The following is a 7,596-nucleotide window of genomic DNA, read 5'->3' as shown; positions in this document are numbered from 1 at the left end:
TCGATATACGGAAGCTTGTAGTTTATTTACGGATAAAAAAACAACAACGTTTATTTACGGATCAAACATGACAGTAGCAGACGCGATGCTATTTTTCGATCAAGCTTTAGACCTTGTTCTAAATAGTTTCGCTCTAAAGTTTACAGCGTTTACAGCTACGTGCAGACGCATGATAGACTTTCGTAGCGCCAAATAAACGACTATGGACGATTGTAAACCACACCTCTCCTATGAGAAAATGAATTGGTGGTCCCCAGACTAAATATAACTTGTGATTTTAGGCTGGCGTTAGCCAGGCTACGTGAGGGTATCATCTGATGGCCAAATACCAGTCTGGTACTTTTAGTGTGGGCAGGACTGGTGGTTCAAAAGCCAGTCTTTGGCTGCCCTTGAGAAGCTGTGAAAATCTGCGTTGTTCTTTACATTGTCTGGGAGCTCATTCCATTGTTTGATGTTTTTGTAGGGAAAAGCTGATTGGGAGAAGGCAGACTTTCTTTTAGGAACATCGCAGTCACCCCTGGATACAGACCTTCACAGTTCTCCCTCCCAAGCCCCACCAACCATATTAAAATCATATCAGCTCTCTATTTCACACAGACCAAATCTTTTATGTTTAACAAGAATTACAGTGCCTCTCGAAAGTATTCATACACCTTGAACTTTTGCACATTTTGTCATGTTTACAACCCTAAACATAAAGATTTTATTTTGATTTTTTTACTGAACGTTCACACACAAGTAACAGACATCTGTGAAGTGAAAGCAAAATGATACATGATTCTGTTATTTTTCAAAAAATAGAAAAGTGAAAAGTGGGGCGTGCAAAAGTATTCATACAGATGAATGAATACTTTGTGGAACCCCCTTTTACGGCAATAACAGCAGAAAGTCTTTTGGGGTTTGACTCTACAAGATTAGCACATGTAGAGACTGACATTTTAGCCCATTCATCTTTAAAAAAAACAACTCAAGCTCTGTCACATTAGAAGGAGAGCGTTTGTGAACAGCAGTTTTCAGATTATTCTACAGATTTTCAATAGGATTTAGGTCAGGACTTTGACTGGGCCATTCTAACACATTAATATGTTTTTATTGAACCATTCCAGATTAGAGATTTATCTTTGTGTTTAGGGTCATTGTCCTGCTGAAGGTGAATCTCCGCCCCAGCCTCAGTTCTCTTGCTGACTCCAGCAGGTTTTCCTCCAAAATGTTTCTGTATTTGGCTCCATCCATCTTCACAACTATTCTTACAATCTCACCAGTCCAGAAGCCAGTCCCCGCTGAGGAAAAGCAGCCCCACAGCATGATGCCCCCCCCCCCCCCCCCCCCCCCCGTATATTTGACACTGGGGATGGTGCACTCAGGACCATGAGCAGTGTCAGGTTTGCTCCATACATACGTTTTGCATTTGGGCTAAAAAGTTCAATTTTTGTCTCATCTGACCAAAGCTCCTTCTTCCAGATGGAGCTGTGTCCTCCATATGACTTCTACAAACTTCAAACGGGATTTCTTATGGCCTCCTTTCAATAATGGCTTTCTTCTTCCACTCGTCCATGAAGGCCAGATTTGTGTAGAGTAAGACTTATAGTTGTCCCATGTACAGATTCCCCCAGCTCAGCGGCAGGACTTCACAGCTCCTCCAGAGTTATCATGGGGCACTTGGTTGCATTTCTGACCAGTGTCCTCCTTGTTCGGTTTGTTAGTTTACGTGAACAGCCGTGTCTTGGTAAGTCTGCAGTGGTGCTTTACATTTCTGAATGATGGATTGAACAGTGCCCCGGGAGATGTTTAAATCTTTGTATAGCTTAATGCTGCTTTAAACTTCTCCACAGCTTTATCCCTGACCTCTCTGGTGCTCCTTGACCTTCATGATGTTGTTTAGTGACCAATACACTCCGACCATATCTCTGAGGGCCTAAAAAAACAGCTGAAATTATACTGAGAGTAGATTACACACAGGTGGCCTCTATTTAATGGTTAGGCCAAGGGGTGAACATTCTGGAGTCATTATGAATGTTTTAAAGGCAATTTAATGCACTCAGAAAATGCTGTATGAATACTTATGCACGCCCCACTTTTCACTTTTCTATTTTTTGAAAAATAACAGAATCATGTATCATTTTGCTTTCACTTCACAGTTGTCGGTTACTTGTGTGTGAACGTTCAGTAAAAAAATCCAAATAAAATCTTTATGTTTAGGGTTGTAAACATGACAAAATGTGCAAAAGCTCAAGGTGTATGAATACTTACGAGAGGCACTGTATATTTGCATAGGTTGAATAAAAATATAAAACAAACACGTGCCTTTTGTTACATGAGCCCCAGCTCTAGTTTCAGCACAAGTTTAATTTCAGTGGGACCTGGGGCAGTCTGTGTGAATGTCTCATATCTCATACTATTTACCAAGCTATACATTTCATGCGCCCGAGGAGCCAATGTCAGCCTCGCTCTCTTTGCGCTCTGGCCAATCAGAGCAGAGGGTGAGCTGCTGCAGCTGCTGTGTGCGTGAGAACAGCAGAGGAGAAAGAGCGGCTTGAGAAAAGGAACCGAAACTCTCGACCAGAGACGTAGCTTGCCATTGGGCAAGGCAGGGAGCTGCCTGGGGCCCCCAAGCCAGCAGGGCCCCCCAGAGGGCAAACAGATTTGACAGAAGCGACCAAGAGAATACTGTCACTGCAACAGCACTGACAAGGTGCAACGACAATTGGCCGTCACATACTGAGAGGGCCCCATGAGCCCAGCCCCTCCCTTACGTGCTTGGCTTATGCCTTAGCCACTCTGCCATAAAGGCCAGATTTGCGCAGTGTACGACTAATAGTGGTCCTGTGTACATTGAATTTGTACATTTAGTCTCGGCCTTTTGTCTTGCATTTTTATTTTTTTCATAACCCTTCATAATGTTCTTTCCACTATGTCATTTACCATGAGATAGTTCAAATTATTAGGCTTCAAACAATAGGGCCAGCTCAGATTTGCTTCGAACTTGGCCAGATTGTTGTTGATCCAAAACAATAACTAAACTAATCAGTCTGTGACCCCCAAATTAACCATGCAAACAACCCAGGACGTCCACTGTAAAAAGTATTCACATTTAAAATTTAAATTCAAGCAAAGGAGAGAAAAAGAAAAGGTATAGCAATTTGTTTACTTTGTTATTTGACCTCAATTCACAAATGTAGGCTTTTTGTTTTGTTCCATAATTCTGTGTTTTTCGTGTGTTTAAAGCGCTGCACGGTGTGAGGAAAGCCTTGGAAGTGCCACTACGCAGCGTGCTCCATGTCATTTGGGTGGCCAGGATGGATGGTGTATTTAACTGTACTTCAAAGGTTTGGAAATCTTTTTTTAACCTAACCCAGCTTTATACTTCTCAATAACTTTATCCCGGATGGTGTGTTTTTGAACTTCATGATGCTGTCTGCTCCACTATCACAGACCTCTGAGACCATCACAGAGCAGCTGTATTTGAACTGACATTAGATTACACACAGGTAGACACTATTTAGTCATTGGGTCAACATGTGATCATTCAGAAATCATCAGGCAACTTCTGAAGGCAAATGGTTGTGTAGCACTTATGGTGCTGTCTGTACCCTTATGTAGTGGAGGATGGACTGAAGTAGGACTGGGCCAAATCAGATAGATCTCCAGATTCGGAGGAGCCTAGGGTGTACAACATCAATGGACACACACACAAGTAGCTGCAGAAAACAATCTTTAAATGTTCTGCAAATTAGTTTTGTAGAATTATTTACAGAATTATGAACAGCGCTTTCAAAAAATAAAATAAAAATAAAAATACCATAAAAAACGGCAAAGTCCTTTCAATGTTGTTTAAGTCTTTCGGTGTTCGTCTAAGTCCTTCAAAGTTTGTTTAGTCTTTCAATGTTCGTTCGAAAGTGTAACCAGTCGGGTTACCAATACCAGTTAGTGTGGTTCGGGCTATGGCTCGCCATCCAGATCTGGAGAATCTTCTGGAATCCAACTCCAGTAAAAAACCTGACCTGGAAACAGGTCAGACGATACCTTAAACTCTATTCTATGACTACAGGCTACTAGAAAGCAAAATTACATTTGCTCAAAATATCTTCTAGTTGTACAACATTAGGCTTCAAAAATTACAAAATCAAAATAAACCAATTTACATTAGTTTACATTCAGTAACAAAATAGTTTTTCTCAAAAATGTATAGCAAGTATACTTTTAAGTTAAAAAATAGCACTTCTTGACTTTAAATGCATAAAAATAAACATTTCTCATACAATTAACATAGAAACCTTAAAAAAAACAGGCGCAAAGCAGGTACCAGCACTTGACATTACCCTACTAATTTTGTACAGTGGCTAACCCACATTAGCACCACTGGGGTAAGAATTAACATGTGCTAAATAAGCAATTTGGCACAGAAACGGAAATTTTACAACTCTACAAAAGTGACTTTGCATAAACCTTCAAGTAGTATTTCATATCAAATGAATTGGGACCTTGGCTTATCGTTTCTAACTCTAAAAAGTGTGTTTTTGTAATGAAAAAGCTGGCGGAGATACCACTCGGAGATTAGCATCCGGAGATTAGCATGCTAACTAGCCCCCATACACAATGAATGGCACTCACCATGCTACTTCACACGTGGGACACGAGGTTATGCAGCTCGCGTGGGTTCGCAGCCTTTGGGACTCTCAACTTAAATTAATAAAACGAATGGTCATTTATCTGCATATAGCAATATTTTACTTAATTAGGATTGGATTTTTACTGCACAAAAACTCAAGGAGTGGGAGCGGTAAAAGGTTTCTTTCCAAGATAATAATTGGGGACAGAGACGTACAGAATGCAGAGTGCGACAATACTAGCCTAACTGGATTTATAACCAATCACGGCCATGGATCTATCATAATAAACGATCACGGCCGACCCCAGCTCCCGCTCAGCCCATGCCCAGCTCACATGCACCGCCTAAAGCAAAGGTGCAGACGCACTTTTGTCTGCACCTTTGCTTTAGCTTCCACATTTGCCTTCGCCCTCACGATCGCGCCGCAGGGGTCTGATGGGTTAATCAGGAGGGTCGGACCCCCCCGTATTTCGCACACTGGTCACAATGAGAATTGTGAACCTTTAGAGCCTCAACAAGCAAAACATCTATGAGGGTGGGAGGCAGTTTTCATTCAAACAGCAGCTCTGGGAGGCTATTCTGACATCTTGCAAAGAAATCCAAGCAGAATCTTTCCAAAATCTCTGAAGTTTAATGGATTTAAGAATTTTAAAGCTGCTATGAAATAAGGGTCCTTGACCTGTTAAGAGGTTTTTGATTGAAATAGCTTTGATTTCAGTAAATATGACCTCCTAATGCTGCAAATTCAACAAATGACCATTTTCAGTTAATTACAAGCTTTAAACGATGAGTTGCATAAAAACTTGGAACGGTATTTTAACAACAACAAATACTGTTATCACTGGGAGGTTTTTTCAACCACATTCAAATGATCCTCTAACAGTTAAAGAATTCAGAAAATCTGAGAAAAATCCCATTTGCATAATCATTTGGAACGCAGTGTAGTCTGGGAGCGAGCATGATCTCAAAGATTTCCCGGTGGGCGTGATTGACAGACAACATCAACCAATCCAAAAATGTCATTTTTTACGAGGAACGCTTCGAACGCTGTTTCTTGCTCCGGTTTTAGGGATTTAATATTTTCCAAACAATTTAAAACAGACGAAAGAGCAGAAGAAAACAGTGTATCGCCTGCTGCGCCGCCATCTTTAATGTTTTAGAAGACATCAAAGAGACGCCTTCCGTCTCTTTGTGCGTGATTGGACCGATGTGGGTAAAATCGTGAAATGATAGGCTGTGATCCGCCGCCCAGGCAGTTCTTCTTCTGAACAAGAAAGGAGGAGTGTCTGGCAGGTCAGGCAAGGACTGGAGATAAAATCAGTCACTACACGAAAACAAAGCCGTTTTTAAGCCATGCAGAGAAACGCTGCAGTGTTGACATGTTGGTGCAAATTAATATTGGACATTTTACACAAATCAATCGACTAAACATCAGATTTTAGCGGCAAACATTTTCCCTCGTTCTCCATTTAAATGAACGAGCTTCACACTCGACTGGAAGTGTCAGGACAACGGAAGTGCCGCGACAAGGCAAAAAGAGGCAAAAGTGGGCGGGGCAGAATAAGGTGAATACGCAAACTAGGCAGGCCCCCGCAGCCGCAAGGGCCCTGCATCTCAGTGAAACTGTTTCACTGATTAATCAACACATTGTTATGGGGACAGACTCTCTGACAGCGCGCACTCACTCTCCGCCTACTGTGCCACATAAAAGAGCAAAACAGTACAGTCTGCTGAAGTGAATGAGCAGGAGAAACCTACCGCCTTCCCCTGTCATTTCCAAGGCACGAGTGCTTCTCTACTCGTCTCGGCTGTCTGTCTACTGGTGCTTGCTTCACCTCACCCCTCAGGGTTACAGTGGTTACATTGGCTACACTGGTTACTCCGGTTACTCTGGTTATTCTAGTTGTTTACCCATCACTTTGAGCTCCTTCCATCAGGGAGATACAGACTTCCTTGTGCCAAGAAAAATGTTCCCTTTGCCATCAAGGAGATGAACAAGTTGTAACCACTAATGTCGTTCAGTCAGTCTGTCCCTTACCTTTCTTTTGATGAAGTGAATCTGCTGCTGCTGAGTTTACAATGAACTGATTTTATTATGTACTTGCTGGGCAAATGTATCGAATATGTGAGCATGCCAGAGGCAAATTTCTTCCATCATTGTGCATGGTAGACAATAAATGTTCTATTCTTTTCTATTCTATACTCTGAATGTGCACAGTCTATTCACCTTATTCCAGAGGCTCAAATGAACCTTGAACATTTTACACAAATCAATCGACTAAACAACAGATTTGAGCGGAGAATATTTTCCCTCATTCTCCGTTTAAATGAACGAGCTTCACACTCGACCGGAAGTGTCTGGACAACAGAAGTGCCGAGACAAAGCAAAAAGAGGCAAAAGTGGGCGGGGCGGAATAAGGTGAATAACGAATTGGTCTTCTCACAGCCTAATTCTCAATGGTACGACAGAAATAACCATCAGATCCAGGTTTCAGTTAGTTTTAAATCAGTGGTTCTCAAACTGTGGGTATTTAGTCATTGGGTCAACATGTGATCATTCAGAAATCATCAGGCAACTTCTGAAGGCAAATGGTTGCACCAAAAGGAAAGGGCGGCTGTACTTTTGCATACCACTGTACATCATACTGCACAAAAACTCAAGGAGTGGGAGTGGTTAAAGGTTTCTTTCCAAGATAATAATCGGGGACAGAGAAGTGCAGAATGCAGAGTGCGACAATACTAGCCTAACTGGATTTATAACCAATCACGGCCGACCCCAGCTCACGCTCAGCCCACGCCCAGGTCACACGCACCGCCCAAGGCAAAGGTGCAGACGCACTTGTGTCTGCACCTTTGCCTTAGCTTCCACATTTGCCTTCGCCCTCACGATCGCGCCGCAGGGGTCTGATGGGTTAATCAGACTAGCACACTGGTCACAATGATTTAAAAGCTAAACTATGAAGACACACGTTTTTTCAAGACGATCG

Source organism: Gobius niger (assembly GCF_951799975.1).
Source record: "Gobius niger genome assembly, chromosome: 10".
In the NCBI taxonomy this organism is placed as follows: Eukaryota; Metazoa; Chordata; class Actinopteri; order Gobiiformes; family Gobiidae; genus Gobius; species Gobius niger.
The sequence above is the reverse complement of the archived record's forward strand: the minus strand, read 5'-3'. Positions refer to the sequence as shown.